This window comes from Falco cherrug, chromosome Z (genome assembly GCF_023634085.1).
Source record: "Falco cherrug isolate bFalChe1 chromosome Z, bFalChe1.pri, whole genome shotgun sequence".
NCBI classification, from domain to species: domain Eukaryota; kingdom Metazoa; phylum Chordata; class Aves; order Falconiformes; family Falconidae; genus Falco; species Falco cherrug.
The window spans coordinates 35,958,462-35,973,362 of NC_073720.1; the positions used below are offsets into that span (position 1 = coordinate 35,958,462).

General features: G+C 41.8%; 1 long non-coding RNA gene across 1 annotated transcript in view; it reads left to right on the top strand.

The window, feature by feature from the left end:
* Window positions 1-11,327, top strand: part of LOC129734753 (uncharacterized) — a 35,157-nt gene extending 23,830 nt beyond the window's left edge. Inside the window, exons 2-3 of the long non-coding RNA XR_008730331.1 lie at window positions 7,701-7,792; window positions 10,981-11,327. This is a non-coding gene — a long non-coding RNA (uncharacterized LOC129734753). The remainder of the gene's footprint in view (window positions 1-7,700; window positions 7,793-10,980) is intronic.
* Window positions 11,328-14,901: the final 3,574 nt, after the last annotated feature.

The following is a 14,901-nucleotide window of genomic DNA, read 5'->3' on the forward strand; positions in this document are numbered from 1 at the left end:
TTTCCTGGGCTGCGTTAGGAGGAGTGCTGCCAGCAGGTTGAGGGAGGAGATCCTCCCCCTCTGCTCAGTCAGTGAGGCCACACCTGGAGTCCTGTGTCCAGTTCTGGGCTCCCCAGTAAAAGACAGACATGCAGATACTTGAGAGGATCCAGCAAAGGGTCCCTAAGATCAGGATGGCACTATGGCAGCTCCCCTATGAGGAAAGGCTGAGACAACTTGGTCTGTTCAGCCTGGAGAGGAGAAGGTTTAGGGAGGGATCTGTCGTGGTTTAACCCCAACCAGCAGCCAAGTACCATGCAGCCGCTTGCCCACTCCTCCCCCCACAAGAGGAATGGGGAGGAGAATTAGGAAGGAATGTAAAATTCTAAGGGTTGAGATAGGAACAATTTCATAATTTAAATAACATAAACCAAAATGAAGACAATAATAGTAATTATTATAACAAAAAGGAGGAAGAAGGGGAGAGGAACAAAATCCAAAGGGAAGGGAGAAAAGAAGACAAGTGATATACAGTACAACCACTCACCACCCGCTGACCGATGCCCAGCCAGTCCCCAGCAGCGATCAGTGCCCCCAGCCAACCCCACCCTCACCCCAGTTTATATACTGAGCGTGACATTCTATAGTATGGAACATCTCTGTGGCTAGTTCGGGTCAGCTGTCCTGTGTCCCCTCCCAGCTTCTTGTGCTCCTCCAGCCTTCTCCTTGGCAAGGCTGGAGAAACTGAAAAGTCTGTAACTTAGTATAAACACTACTTAGCAATAACTGAAAACATCCATGTGCCATCAACATTGTTCTCACACCAAATCCAGAACACAGCACTGCACCAGCTACTATAGAAGGAAATTAACTCTGTACCCTCTAAAACCAGGACAGGATCTCATCAATGTGTACAAATACGTGAAGGGAGGGTACAAAGAGAACAGAACCAGGCTCTTTTCAGTGGTGCCCAGTCACAGGACAAGGGTCAATGGGCACAAACTGAAACACAGGAGGTTCTCTCTGAACATCAGGAAATGCTTTCCCTCTGTGAGGGTGTCTGATCACTGGCACAGGTTGCCCAGAGAGGTTGTGCAGTCTCCATCCTTGGATATAGTCAAAAACTGTGGTCACCTAGGCCAGATGACCTCCAGAGCTCCCTGCCAACCTCAACAACCATTCTGTCATTGTGTGATTCTTAGCTTTTATCCCAAATAAAGACTTTCGGTGCAAACTGGTTATAGTAATTTCTGAAGATTTTAAAGAATTTCACACCTAAGCTTATGAATAATAGCAAATAGCATAGCATTGTGATTTGTTGATACTTCGCACAAATGTGGAAGTTATCATAGATTGAAGGCATTTCCTGGGATTTGTGGTATGGAAGGAGTTTTATCTGTTTATGAACTGTATACTAAGAATGGAGGAGCAATTATTTCCTTAACTTTCAAGGGGCTTTTTATTAAAATGGCCTTTTTCTCCCCAGACTTCCTCAAGGTTTTGGAAGCATAATTAACAGAATTAATCCTGTCAGTAAAACATGAACTTTGAGAAGAGTTGTTACTAGGAGCTAGAGAAGTAAATACTACATTGCTATTGCCACTTGACATTACACAGAACTTACTGTTAAACTGTATAAAATAGTTCAGGTTTTTTATCTCTGTACTACTATTACTTGTGGTTAAATGAACAGCTGATGAAATATTTGAACAACAAAAATATGTACAAGTAAATACAAAAAACTTAATTGAATGAAAGCAAATCTTCACACATACCTCGTATTTGACAGGCTGACAGACTAAAAAACATTTTAAATTGAAGCTGTGTATAGTACCTCTACATGTAGTCACTAGACAAAGGCTTTCTAATCAATGTAATGCCCTTTAGGAAAGGTTCATCATCTCTGAGGGCTGATACTTTGAAAAATCGGTATCTACTGCTCATGCTTTAGATTCCTAGAGAAGAAATTGCTGCTAAGAGATGGAAACATTACCTCACAACAGCTGTAAACTCTCCATCTCGGCAGGCACTGATTACATAGATAAGATCAACAAAACCACATTTGAGACCTAAATATTCTGGTGGTGGTGTTAATTCTCTGTCCTTCATTTAATCTTATTATTTAACTAAGCAAAAAATACTTTTTCAGTGTTAGTACAAAAGCATATTAAAAGAGCTAGTTTTCAAAACAGAGAAAATAATTAAGCCTTCAGCCGGCGATGTGGTAGCTCTGTTGTGTGTCTGACACTGTACTGTTGGCATTTTTGATCTAACTTCTCCATCTTCTTGGTGTAACTAAGCAATGCAGTTAAATTACTACAGCCCTTCTCTCCTTAAGTGGACAGATATTATATTGTTACAGCTCTTTATTAGAGAAGAACAGCCTTACCTATGTAAGGCAGATTTGTATAGACATCATGCATTCATGCAAGAGGGTTTTTTAAAGCTATTTCAGTTAGAGTCTACTCCAAATGCAATAGTTTTCTTGAAAAAATTCAGATTTAGAATAGGCCTCTATTTTGGAATAATGCTAGTGCTAAGGAACAGAAACCACTGAAAAATTTTACCCCTTCCAATAAGTCCTTCATGCTTTAGCTCTCGGTGTATCCTAGCAAAACCTCTTTATTTCACATCACATGAAGAAAAAGAATAAGAGGGAGTGTCATAACAGCTGCTTATGTTGCCAGGGAACACCAGGATGAAGCCTGTTGTCTTTTGATTGCTTTTAGTAGAGCTAGGGCTGGAACAGCTGGGGAACTCCTTCACTCTCAAGGAGACACACTGCTGAAAACACACTTGCCTTCCTCTTGTCACACAGCCACATGCTAGACAGCACCTGAGAAGAGGCATTGTTAATTACTCTGTATACTTAAAAGAACGTTTTCCAGGGTTTAGCATATTGTCTGCTTCATATACACCAAAGTCAGAGCTAAATCTTCCAAAGAACAATGGTTAGCTCTCAGGCTGATCCAGGGGCCATTTTATAGAATTACAGAACAGTTTGGGTTGGAAGGGACCTCCTCTCATCTAGTCAACCCCCCTGCAATGAACAGGGCCATCTCCAACCAGAGCAGGCTGCTCAGAGCCCTGTCTAGCCTGACCTTGGACATTTCCAGGGATGGGGCATCCACGACTTCTCTAGCCCACCTGTTCCAGTGTCTCGCCACCCCTACAGTGAAGAATTTCTTCCTTGTATCTGATCTAAATCAACCCTCTTTCAGTTTAAAGCCATTACCCCTTGTCCTATCACTACATACCCTGGTATAAAGTCCCTCTCCAGCTTTCTTGTAGGCCCTGTTTAGGTGCTGGAAGGCTGCTATAAGGTCTGCGGGAGCCTTCTGTTCTCCAGGCTGAACAACCCCAACTCTCTCAGCCTGTCTTCACAGGAGAGGTGCTCCAGCCCCCTGATCATCTTCATGACCCTCCTCTGGACTCACTCCAGCAGGTCTGTGTCCTCCTTATGTGGGGGCCCCAGAGCTGAATGCAGTACTCCAGGGGGGGTCTCATAAGACCAGGGTGGAGGGAGAGAATCGCCTCCCTTGACCTGCTGGTCATGCTTCTTTTGATGCAGCCCAGGATACAGTTGTCTTTGTGGATTGCAAGTTCACATTGCCAGCTCTGTCCAGCTTTTCATCCACCAGTACCAAGTCCCTTTCCACTGGGCTTCTCTCAGTCTCCTCATCCCCTAGCCTATATTGATACTGTGGGTTGCCCTGACCCAGGTGCAGGAGCCTGCACTTGTCCTTGTTGAACCTCATGAGGTTCACATGGGCCCACTTCTTGAACTTGTCCAGGTTCCTCTGGATGGCATCTCTTCCCTCAGGCATGGGGGACATGCCTGGCATGACACCCACCGCTCATCTGGGTGTCATCTGCAAACCTGCTGAGCGTGCATTCATTCCCACTGTCCATGTCATTGATGAAGATATTAAACAGTACTGGTCCCGGTATGGACCCCTGAGGGACACACTTACCACCATTTGACCACTACCCTCTGGATGCAACCATCCAGCCAATTTCTTATCCACCAAACAGTCCACCCATCAAATCCATGTCTATCCAATTTAGAAAGAATAATATTGTGGGGGCTGTGTCAAAGGCCTACAGAATTCCAGATAGATGACATCTGTAGCAATTCCTTTGTCCTCTGATATAGTCACTGCATCATAGAAGGCCATTAGGTTGGTCAGGCAAGACTTGCCCTTGGTGAAGCCATGCTGGTTGTCTTGAATTATCTTCCTGTCCTCCATGTGCCTTAGCATAGCTTCTAGGAGGATCTGTCCCATGATCTGCCTAGGCACAGAGTGACAGGTCAGTAGTTCCTAGGGTCCCCCGTTCTACCCATTTTAAAAATGGGTGCAATGTTTCCCTTCTTCCAGTCATCAGGGACTTCACCTAACTGCTATGACTTTCCAAATATCATGAAGAATGGCTTGACAAGTACATGAGCCAATTCCTTCAGGAGCCTGGGATGCATCTCATCACGTCCCATAGGCTTAGGTATATTCAGATTCCTCAGGTAGTCATGAACATGATCTTCTCTTACAGTGGGATGTACTTTGCTCCCCCAGTCCCTGCCTTGAGGTCCATCCAATCGAGGGTGTGGGAAGAAAGGTTGCCAGTGAAGACTGAGGCAAAAAAACCTGTTGACTACCTCAGCCTTCTCCTTGTCTGTCATTACCAGTTTGCCAGTTGTGTTCATCAGAGGAGTACACATTCTCTGATCTTCATTTTCTGGCTGACATACACATAGAAGCCCTTATAATTCTTTCCATTCCTTGTCAAGGTCAGCCCCAGCCACACCTTGGCCTTCCTCACCCCACCCCTACAGAACCAGGCAGCATCCCTATGCTTTTCCCAGGATACCTGTCCCTGCTTCCACTGGCCCGTGCATTTCCTACTTGCCCTTTAGTTTGACCAGTAGGTCTCAACTCATCCATGCTGGTCTCTTACCTTCCTTTCCTGATCTCTTATACCTAGGAAACAAGAGCTTTTGTGCTCTATGGAGAGCATCCTTAAAGATCTGCCAGATCTATTCTGCTCCCTTGTCCCTGAGGGCAGTTTCCCAGGGGGTCCTACTGACTAACTCCTTGAACAACTGGAAGTTTGCTTTCCTAAAATTGAGGCTCCTGACTTTACTGTTTGCCTGACCCATATCCCTCAGGAGTGTGAACTCCACCAGTGCATCATCACTGCAGTCCAGGCTGCCTCCAATCTTGATGTCACTGATTAGGTCACTTGTGTTGGTGACCATCAGGTCCAGTACCGCATCCCATCTGGTAGGGCTGCCTATTACCTGGTTTAAGAAGTTATCCTCAATGCAATCCAGGAATCTCTAGGATTGCCTACAGCCGCTGGTGCTACTTTTCCAGCAGGTGTTGGCGTGGTTGAAGTCCCCCAGCAGGATGAGAGCCTGCAAGACCTATGTCTTCTGTAGCTAGAGTAAGAGGACTGTGCCAGTAGCCTCCCCTTGATCGGGCAGCCTGTACTGAACACCAGCCACAAGGTTCCTTCTGTTGCCTTGGTCTCTAATTCTTACCCATAGACTTCCAACTTGCTCGTGGCTATTCTTCAGAGACAGCTCTTCACAATCCACCTGTTTCTTGACGTAGGGGGCACCCCCGCTGCCCCTCCTTCCTTGCCTGTCCCTTCTGAACAGGCTGTAGCCATCGACAGCTGCACTCCAGTCTTCAGTTCATCCCAGCAAGTTTCAGTAACAGCAAGCAGGTCATGGCTTTCTAGCAGCACGGTGGCTTTCAACTCCTGTTTGTCGCTCATGCTGTGTGCATTGGTGTAGAGGCCTTTCAGCTGGGCTGTTGGCCACATCACCTTTCAAGAGGAACCTTAATTCCTCTGAGGTATTTCACTGATGTTTCCCTGTTGGCTCCTATTGCCTCAGGAGCTCCTGGCTCATCCCTGTAAGACTGGAAATGTGCTCCAGTGTACACAGCATGTCCCAGAGCAACAGGCTGAGGGCCCTCACTAGCACCCCAACCCTCTAACATCCCACAGCTTGTCACAGGCAAGCCTGATACTATCCCTGCCCCCCCTCCAGTCTAGTTGAAAGCCCTGTCAATGAGTGCACCCCAGCTCAGGAGCACAAACTCTCCTCTATTCTGCCTTTGTAAAAGGTGAATCCCACCTGATGCCAGCACGCCAGATTCCAGGCAGACCATCCCGTTATAAAAAAAACCACCAAATTTGTGGCGATGACACCAGCCACAGAGCTATATTCTTCTTTGATGAGGAATATCTAAGTATTAATGCCGCCTTCTAAAGAAGCAGCATTGGTGACATAAATAAATATGAGACTGCTGTATGAGAGGCTCCCGTTGGCCCTGCACCACATGTAGCACAGTTTCTGAGTTGGGAAGTTGATACTGGACAGAAAATAAGTACTACAAAGACTAGTGAATGAACATGTACTTTTTTCTTATTCCTGCTAAAATCAATCTCACCAAACTCAGCAGTAAGCAATGCATATTTGTAAAATAAATTAAATGAAAAACAGAGGAAAAGGAGACTATCGGTTTTAATCATATTTTGCAGCATAAAGTTATTCCAGCATTAAAAGTAGCAAGAAGTAGAAATTAATAGTTTATGCTTAAAGTCAGAGGCTTAGATTTTTAGGCCGTGTTTGCACATCTACCATAATATTTTTAGTCTCAGCATAACATATTTTTTTTTTATGATTCCAGGGTGTATGAACTGATGAATTCTGTAGAATAGAAAATCCAAGACTTAACTTTGTTGTAATAGTGTTAAATTCTTTACTAAACATACGAATAAGGAATATGTCTGCTTTCTAATACTAATGAGTATGAGTACTGAAAATTTATAGTGTCAATTAATGGGGTGCAGAATATGGAGCATGACAGCATCTTCACACCAAGATGTCTGCAGTCAAAAAAAAAAAAAAAGGAGAACAGTAAAGTATTTCGACTATTGGCAGGACTGGTAGAACTACATACATCTAAGTGTGTCAGTGTCGTGGTTTAACCCCAGCCAGCAACCAAGCACCACGCAGCCAATTGCTCACTCCGCCCCAGCCAGAGGGATGGGGAGGAGAATTGGAAAGGAGTGTAAAACTTGAGGGTTGAGATAAGAACAATTTAATAATCTAAACAGAATAAAAAGGTAAGAACAACAACAATAATAGTAATAGTAATAATAACAACAGTTATATTGGAAAGGTTAAAAAGGTTAAAATCCAAGGGAAAAGGGAGAAAGGAAACCAAGTGATGCACAGTACAGCTGCTCACCACCCGCTGACTGATGCCCAGCCAGTCCCCCAGCAGCGATTCCCCCCGCCCCAGCTAACCTCCCAAGTGTATATACCAAGCATGATGTCCCATGGTATGGAATATCCCTTTGGCTGGTTCAGGTCAGCTGCCCTGGCTGTGCCCCCTCCCCACTTCCCATGCCCCTCCAGCCCTCTGGCTGGCAGGGCCCAAGAAACCAAAAGGTCCTTGACTTGGTATGAACATCACCCAGCAACCACCGAAACCATCCGTGCGTTATCAACATTGTTCTCACATCAGAGCCAAACCCCAGCTCTGTACTAGCTACTAGGAAGAAAGTTAACTCCATCCCAGCTGAAACCAGGACAGTCAGAAAATAGACCTTGACAGTATTTTAGTTGGTTTTAACTTTTAAAAGCTTATATACTGTAGAATGGTATTTTCTATTACTTCAAAGTAGACATTTTCATTTTTTAACAGAATTATCCTGTTTTTGAGACTAGACATGTCATGCCGTAACTGAATGCCTGAAGAAGGAATTGGGTGCTGAGGGTGAGCAGAACTGGAAAGAGGTAAGAAAGAAACAGGTCAGAAGAGTGACTATGATAGGAAAAGTAGAAATAGAAGGGGATGAGGCCAAGACTGGAGGAGTCCTCCATACTGCTTCTTCATCCCATTCCCAATTCTGTGTTATCTGAAAGACAGATTGCACCGGCAGCAGCCTGCTTAAGAGCACAACTCTGTTTAACACCTTGACCATTGTCAATCCTGTTCACTGAATGAATCAAGATTTTGGAGAAAAAATAACCCATTCAGTTGGAATGCAGTTTGCATTGTAACATGGATGCTGTGAGATACTGAATTCAGACTGCAGAAGGAAAGTTCTCCTTTTTTCATAATTTGTAAGTACTTAACTTTGCAGACAATGCTGTTTTAATGGGGGATATCTTGAGCTACTTTCATGTAGCAGTTCTGAAAGCCTACATCTGCCAGAAGAAAAATCCATCAGGTGGAACATGAGTTGTGCCATCAGCAATCTTTGGCCCAGTAGATGCACACCACAGACCTAACACTAGAATTATTGTCCCATGAGTATCTTGTTATTCTGCACAAGGAACAGCACTTTTTATAGGGCTGGAATTTTTCATTTTTTAATTATTTTTTATTTGCTAACAGGTTTCAAGCTATTTACAGCAGACAGAAAGAAGCAAAGACAAAGGGCACAGAAATACCAGTTTTTTTGCAGACACTCTTCTCTATAGTCTACTAGATCCTGCTTCTTTTTGCTTTCATCTAATCCTACTCATTCTGGCTTTGAGTTTTATTCATTCCCCTTTTATGCGTGCCCCTAAACAGCTGCCTATCTCTTCATCTGTAGGCTTCTGTCTTCTCTGCTGCTGCCTACCTACCTTAGAAAGCAACTCCTTTGCATCTCTGACTGATGTCTTCTTCCAGAGTGCATATGCCCACCACACCCTCTTTCTCTTCAGCTTGTTTTCTGTCTGGCTTCTGTAATGCTATTTTCTTTTCATCTTCCTTATAGTGGGTTCCATTTTGACCACTTGTCTTTGTCTGGCTTATGCAGGGATAAGCATCTGAAAGCATAGGACAGACATCCAGCATTCAGCTTCAGTGTCCAGCTCTAGAAATACAGAATGAAAAGTGTTGCTTGGCAGAAGACTTGAATGTACTCTTTATTGACGTACTTGTCAGGTCTGAAAAGTCAGTTAGCTACTTAGTTAGACAGGTCTAACTTCAGTCATCTCTAAGAAGTCTCCACGGAGCTTTGTCAATTGTGGCTGCTTCTGAAAGCTTCTGAATTGCCACTGTTTGCAAAAAAAACCCAAACCCTACATACCTAGAGCTCCTCAGCAGACAGGTTATAACATTTATTGGGGGGGGCAAAGGGGGGAGGGGCAAAGGGGGTGGGAAGCAGGTAGTACTTCCTATTCTTTTCCTCAGAAATCAGGTCTTCCCCAAAATTTCATGTTAGTGAAAGGCATCTTGAATGGTTCAAGCAATTATAGAAGTCTTATAACAGGGATTATAGGGCAAATATGTACAGGATAAAACTGTATTTAAAACCAGGAATAAATAATGGGGTTTATTCTCTGAATAATTTATTTTTTTGACTTCCCAAAACCTTTTAAATAACAAGGTTGTAGTATGTCCACATGTGTGTGTTTGTGGCCTGATAATGAACTTTTGCTTTTGTTTGCAGCGTGGTCTTTGCTTTGGCTTACTGTGTACTACATGAACAAACACAATTTTACTCTTTTTAAAAATATTGTTCTGAGAACTGTTACATTCTCACCTTCCTGACTGAACTTTGTCTTCTTGAGGCTTGGATGCAGTGTGATGTTATTTGTGATGACAGGATATGCAGTATCAAAAAAACCCCACCCCAACAGAACAGCATAACTGTAGTGGCTGCCGTCAGCCCCGGCAGCAGTGGAAAGCCGCTTGAGCAGAGAGCATCTGTGGGCAGTGTGTGCTCAGACTGCTGTCACAGCAGCCCTGCATTGTCCTTCTGGATGCACAAAGCCCTCATGGCACTGCAAGGCAGGATGAGAAGCTGGAAGTAGTTAGCAAAGTGATACAGAAAGGTCCTTAACAGAAAGCAGTGATTTATTTCCATCACATGCCCAACAAAATGCCATGGTTTTGCTTTCTAAGAATCCCTCTACAGCATTTAAATTACTCTGTGTTGAATCTCTCTCTTTTCCTTAAAAAACAGAATGAAAATTAATTCATGTAAGCTAAATGATGGTAGACATTTTCTATTTATTTTACAGGGAAAAACTACAAAGCATCCTTTAAAATTAGCAGGGAGAAGGTGTCAGGGTGCAGGCAGGGACAGAGGCTCCCTGGGCACGCAGAGGCAGCTGGGCAGCCGGGGCCTGTCCCACCGCCCCAGCCAGCAGCAGGGCAGCTGGGCAGGGAGCAGGCAGAGGCAGCCCCATTCCTGGGCATTTGGCATCTGGCAGGGACTGGGATGGGCAGAGCCAGGCTGTGATACTGGCCCAGCGGCCAGGCACGGGGGCAGCTGGAGACTGGCTCTGCTATGGCATGGCTGGGGCAGGGGCTGGCGGCCCTGGAGGCTGACATGGGGTCCTGGGCCCTGGGGAGGCTTGGCAGGGCTGGTAAGCCCTGTCAGTGCCATCAGGGCCCTGATGGGATATACGATAGTGGTTTTTAATTTTTACTTTAAATAAAAAGAAATGCATAGTAGAGTTTTGAAGAAAGGAAGTAAAAAAAGGCAGGTTTTTTTCAGCTCCCTATGTTCTAAAAACTGAACTTCAGCAATAAAACTAAATGCAGTCAAGTGGATTTCACACAAATAGAACCAGTACTTAGATAATTATTTTAGTCATTTAGGAAGTAATTTTGACCTTAAACTAGGAGTGCATAAATAGGTCCATGTATGAAGAGATCAGACTATGATACAAGCAGCATTGTGTCAATTCTAGTTGTGTACCAAGTTTTGTAATTATAGATTAGTCTTTCTGCGCTATGGGTCACAGCTCAGCATCAATGGTATATTGTGGTTGTGGAAAATTTCTGTGCAAGTGGCAGACATATGTCGAATTATACAATGATGTTGAGACACCTTCAGTGTATGACGTTCTTTTCAAGACAGCACTGAAATAAGAGCATGTGCAAGTTCTGAATTTATAAAACCTTAGTCATTATACAAAGAAAGACATACCCACTCTCTAGCAATTTGTTACAAGTTTGTGTTAATTCTTTCTAACCATAGACTCACAGAACAGCCCAGGTTGGAAGTGACCTCAAAAGATCAACCCTTTGTGGGAAATGGAGCCTGAATGGGATTATTGAGCATCCTGTCCAATCGCATCTTGAAAACCTGTGGTGATGGGGACCCTACCACATCCCTGGGGAGGTTGTTCCACTGAATAATTGTTCTCACTGCAAAAAATTTCTTTCTTATATCAAAATGAAACCTCTGCCAGTGCAACTTGTACCCACTGTCCCTTGTCTTCTCCGTGTGGCTCCTTGAGGAGAGAGAGCCTCTGTCCTTTTTGTAGCTGCCCTTTAAATGTCCATCTCCGAACCATACAAAAAGAGATTCTGTTTCATATTGAGTGTAATCACATAACAAATGACAGCTGTGATTATTAGCATGGCATGCAAACGTATGTACAATAAAATAAAATCCTGTCCTGATAAGACAGAATTTCTCCTCTGTTTGTTATGATGAAACAGACTGTTGCATACAAGAGAAAAATTATATGACAGTACAAAATAGTCTCATTTTAAAAGATGGGTTCTGAAATATACAAAGGCTGATGATGGAGTTATTTCCTGAGCAGCTTTAGATTAGTCCTAGATGATTATTAATCTGGTCCAGAAAAATCTTTCTTATTTGGGCCACACTGTCTTTCACTTTAAACTGAGGCAGGTGATTATTTTCCTTCCTGTTCTTAGTGCTAAAGGATGGCTGATAGGGCTTGTTGGCAGCTGCTTCGTGCTGTTTTCCTAAAGCTTCCTAGAAGAGATCCATTTTTTATACAAAGTCATCTGCTGAGTTCCAGCAGAAAACCTAGACTGACAAACTTTTAGCTTATTTTGGGGGGTTTAGGGAATATTGTTATTTTGATGAAATGGGACACTGATTTGAGAAAACACCTCTTTTTGTTTAAGAGACAGGAAAAAAACTTAAATATTTCTTATTTATGTCTAATTAAGACAGGAAAAAACTTACTTCTTAAGATCAAGCACTTTGATTAAGTGCTTTTCAGAATTGGGGCATGGAATAAGAAACACAGATTAACTGTGTCTATCAGCAAGTGCTGGGAGCCTGTGCAGTAAATTTAATGTCCTCAAATACATACATGCCTGTGTCTCAAGTTCTGTTTTCAAAGATCAGAATCAGTTTTCTAACCGATTTAATACAATGACATTCCATTTACATATCTGTGTCGAGACATGAAAATACCTGGCTCACTCATAATAGCAAAGGACAAATATACAATACATTCAAAGTAATGTGAAAGAAATAAGCTATATGCCAGCTACATGCCAAGAAAAATAATATTGGGTGTAGAACTGATCTATATACACATGAATAAAATACAGGCACCAGGACTAAAAGCTGCTGTTGTAAAATGCTGTGTATTAATGCTTGATACAGAAGTTCTAGTTGTGGCAGTTGATTGCCCTCTATGCCTTGGCATGCCAATCTAGGGTGTTGCTACAGAATCATCCACTGGGAAAGGAAAAGTATTTAATAGGGTTTTTTTACAGTAAATAAGCAACAGATTATGTAGATACGAGTTCTTAAAATGCTATGTTCTGAGATGAAGTCCAAATACAGACATCAAAGGCAGGAGAATTTACCGTATTGGTAGCACTCTATATAAAGTGTTAGGAATTATTGCTTAGAAATCATATAGACTAATACATTTTTCTGACTTCCTTTTCAGTTATACATGTTTCAGAAGTAGAAAGCGTGTCAGACAGATGCATGGAAAATCATTCTGGGAGCTATACTGTATATGGCATGCACAGATTCCTGTGGGATGTTATCTTTGCCTTCAATAGTGTTAATTTACTTCCATGACAATACATTGTATTTAAAACTTCAACCATTTCTTGGTACTAATATATAGTGCTGATGAGAGGTGTTATTACCAAAGTCTACTCCATCCCTATAATTTCATTGTCAAACCATGATGGAGGAAATGAAATTCTGTACAATAATCTCAAGCTTTGTAATATTTTGAACTGAGAGAGAAAACAGTGAAACTTAGACCATCCAAATCCAGAGAAGAAAATGTGAAACTGTACACCATCCTTCAGGGTTAAATAAGAAAAATCCAAGATTTCCTTGATACAGATTATATTCTCTTTCATACACAGTTCAAGTTAAGAACTATCAATGTTCAAACCTCCTCTACTCCTGTTACCTCTAGCAGCTGCAAATGTTGCTCTCAGTTACTATTTGACCAGTCTATTTTCATTTCGTGTTCCAAACAAACATAGTATAGTGTTTACAGCTTACATTTTTAAAATATTTTTGGCCTACATCATTGTTCTTTCTTCTCAGTTTGCAGATGTCCATGCTGAGTATTTCTGCAAGGAAAATACAATTTATGAAATAATTCACCAAATACATAAATAGATCTTCATGCAAAAGACAAAAAAAAAAAATACTTCCAGTGGAAAATGCTGATTCTAGCAGTACACTTAATGAACACTGTAAAATAACTATAAATAACTATGATCTTTTGCTTGGATAGTCTGACAAACTACATTCCTTTCAATTGCCACATCACAGTACATTCTGATGAATTTATGCAGCATTCATTCATCCCACATTTTCAGCTACTCATCCCAGATTCTGTTTTACCTTCAGATTGAACTTCCATTTCTATTATCAAGCCATTCTCATCATGGAATGTAACCATGATCCAATGACAGTTGTCACCTAAGCAGAACTGGGTTTCAGTGATGTCTTTGTTACATCAAGTGTCTCTGTACACTTGTTAGCATGTAGAAGAACAATTTTATTAAACTGTTGTTTCTATTGCAAAGCATTAAAAAGTCAGAGTTATGGGGAATGGAATGGGATAGGATGGGATGGGATAGGATAGGATAGGATGAACAGAACAGAACAGAACAGAACAGAACAGAATAGAACAGAATAGAATAGAACAGAATAGAACAGAATAGAATAGAATAGAATAGAATAGAATAGAATAGAATAGAATAGAATAGAATAGAATAGAATAGAATAGAATAGAATAGAATAGAATAGAGTAGAATAGAGTAGAATAGAATAGAATAGAATAGAATAGAGTAGAATAGAATAGAATAGAGTAGAATAGAATAGAATAGAGTAAAATAGAATAGAATAGAGTAGAATAGAATAGAGTAGAATAGAATAGAATAGAATAGAATAGAGTAAAATAGAATAGAATAGAGTAGAATAGAATAGAATAGAATAGAATAGAATAGAGTAGAATAGAATAGAATAGAATAGAATAGAATAGAATAGAATAGAATAGAATAGAATAGAATAGAATAGAATAGAATAGAATAGAATAGAATAGAATAGAATAGAATAGAATAGAATAGAATAGAGTAGAATAGGAGTACAATAGACCAGACTAGACCAGACCAGACCAGAATAGACCAGAACAGAACAGACCAGAACAGAGTGGTTCAGCTGGAAGGAACCTACATAATCACGTAGTCCAACTGCCTGACCACTTCAGGGCTGACCAAAAATTGAAGAATGTTATTAAGGGCATTGCCCAAATGCCTATTCAACACTGACAGTCTTGGGTCATCAACCACCTTTCTAGGAAGCCTGTTCCAGTGTTTGACAATCCTCTTGGTAAAGAACTGTTTTCTTGCATCTACTCTGAACCTCCCCTGATGCAGCTTGGAGCAATTCCCACGCATCCTGTCACTGGAAACCAGGGAGAAGAGATCAGCACCTTCCTCTCCAAAAGGGCAGCAGAATGATTTTGAAGGTCATTCTCCTGCCTTAGGTGTAGTGATGTCAGAAAAGCTAAGGGGTAATGTTTTTCAAAAAAAGATTTTTTTTCTGTTGTGATTGTCCCTTGCAGTAGAAAAGAAGCACAGTTTATTTAAAATTACCAGGAAAGATTTGTTATTGAGGATGACTGCACCAGTATGCATTGGGGTCCAT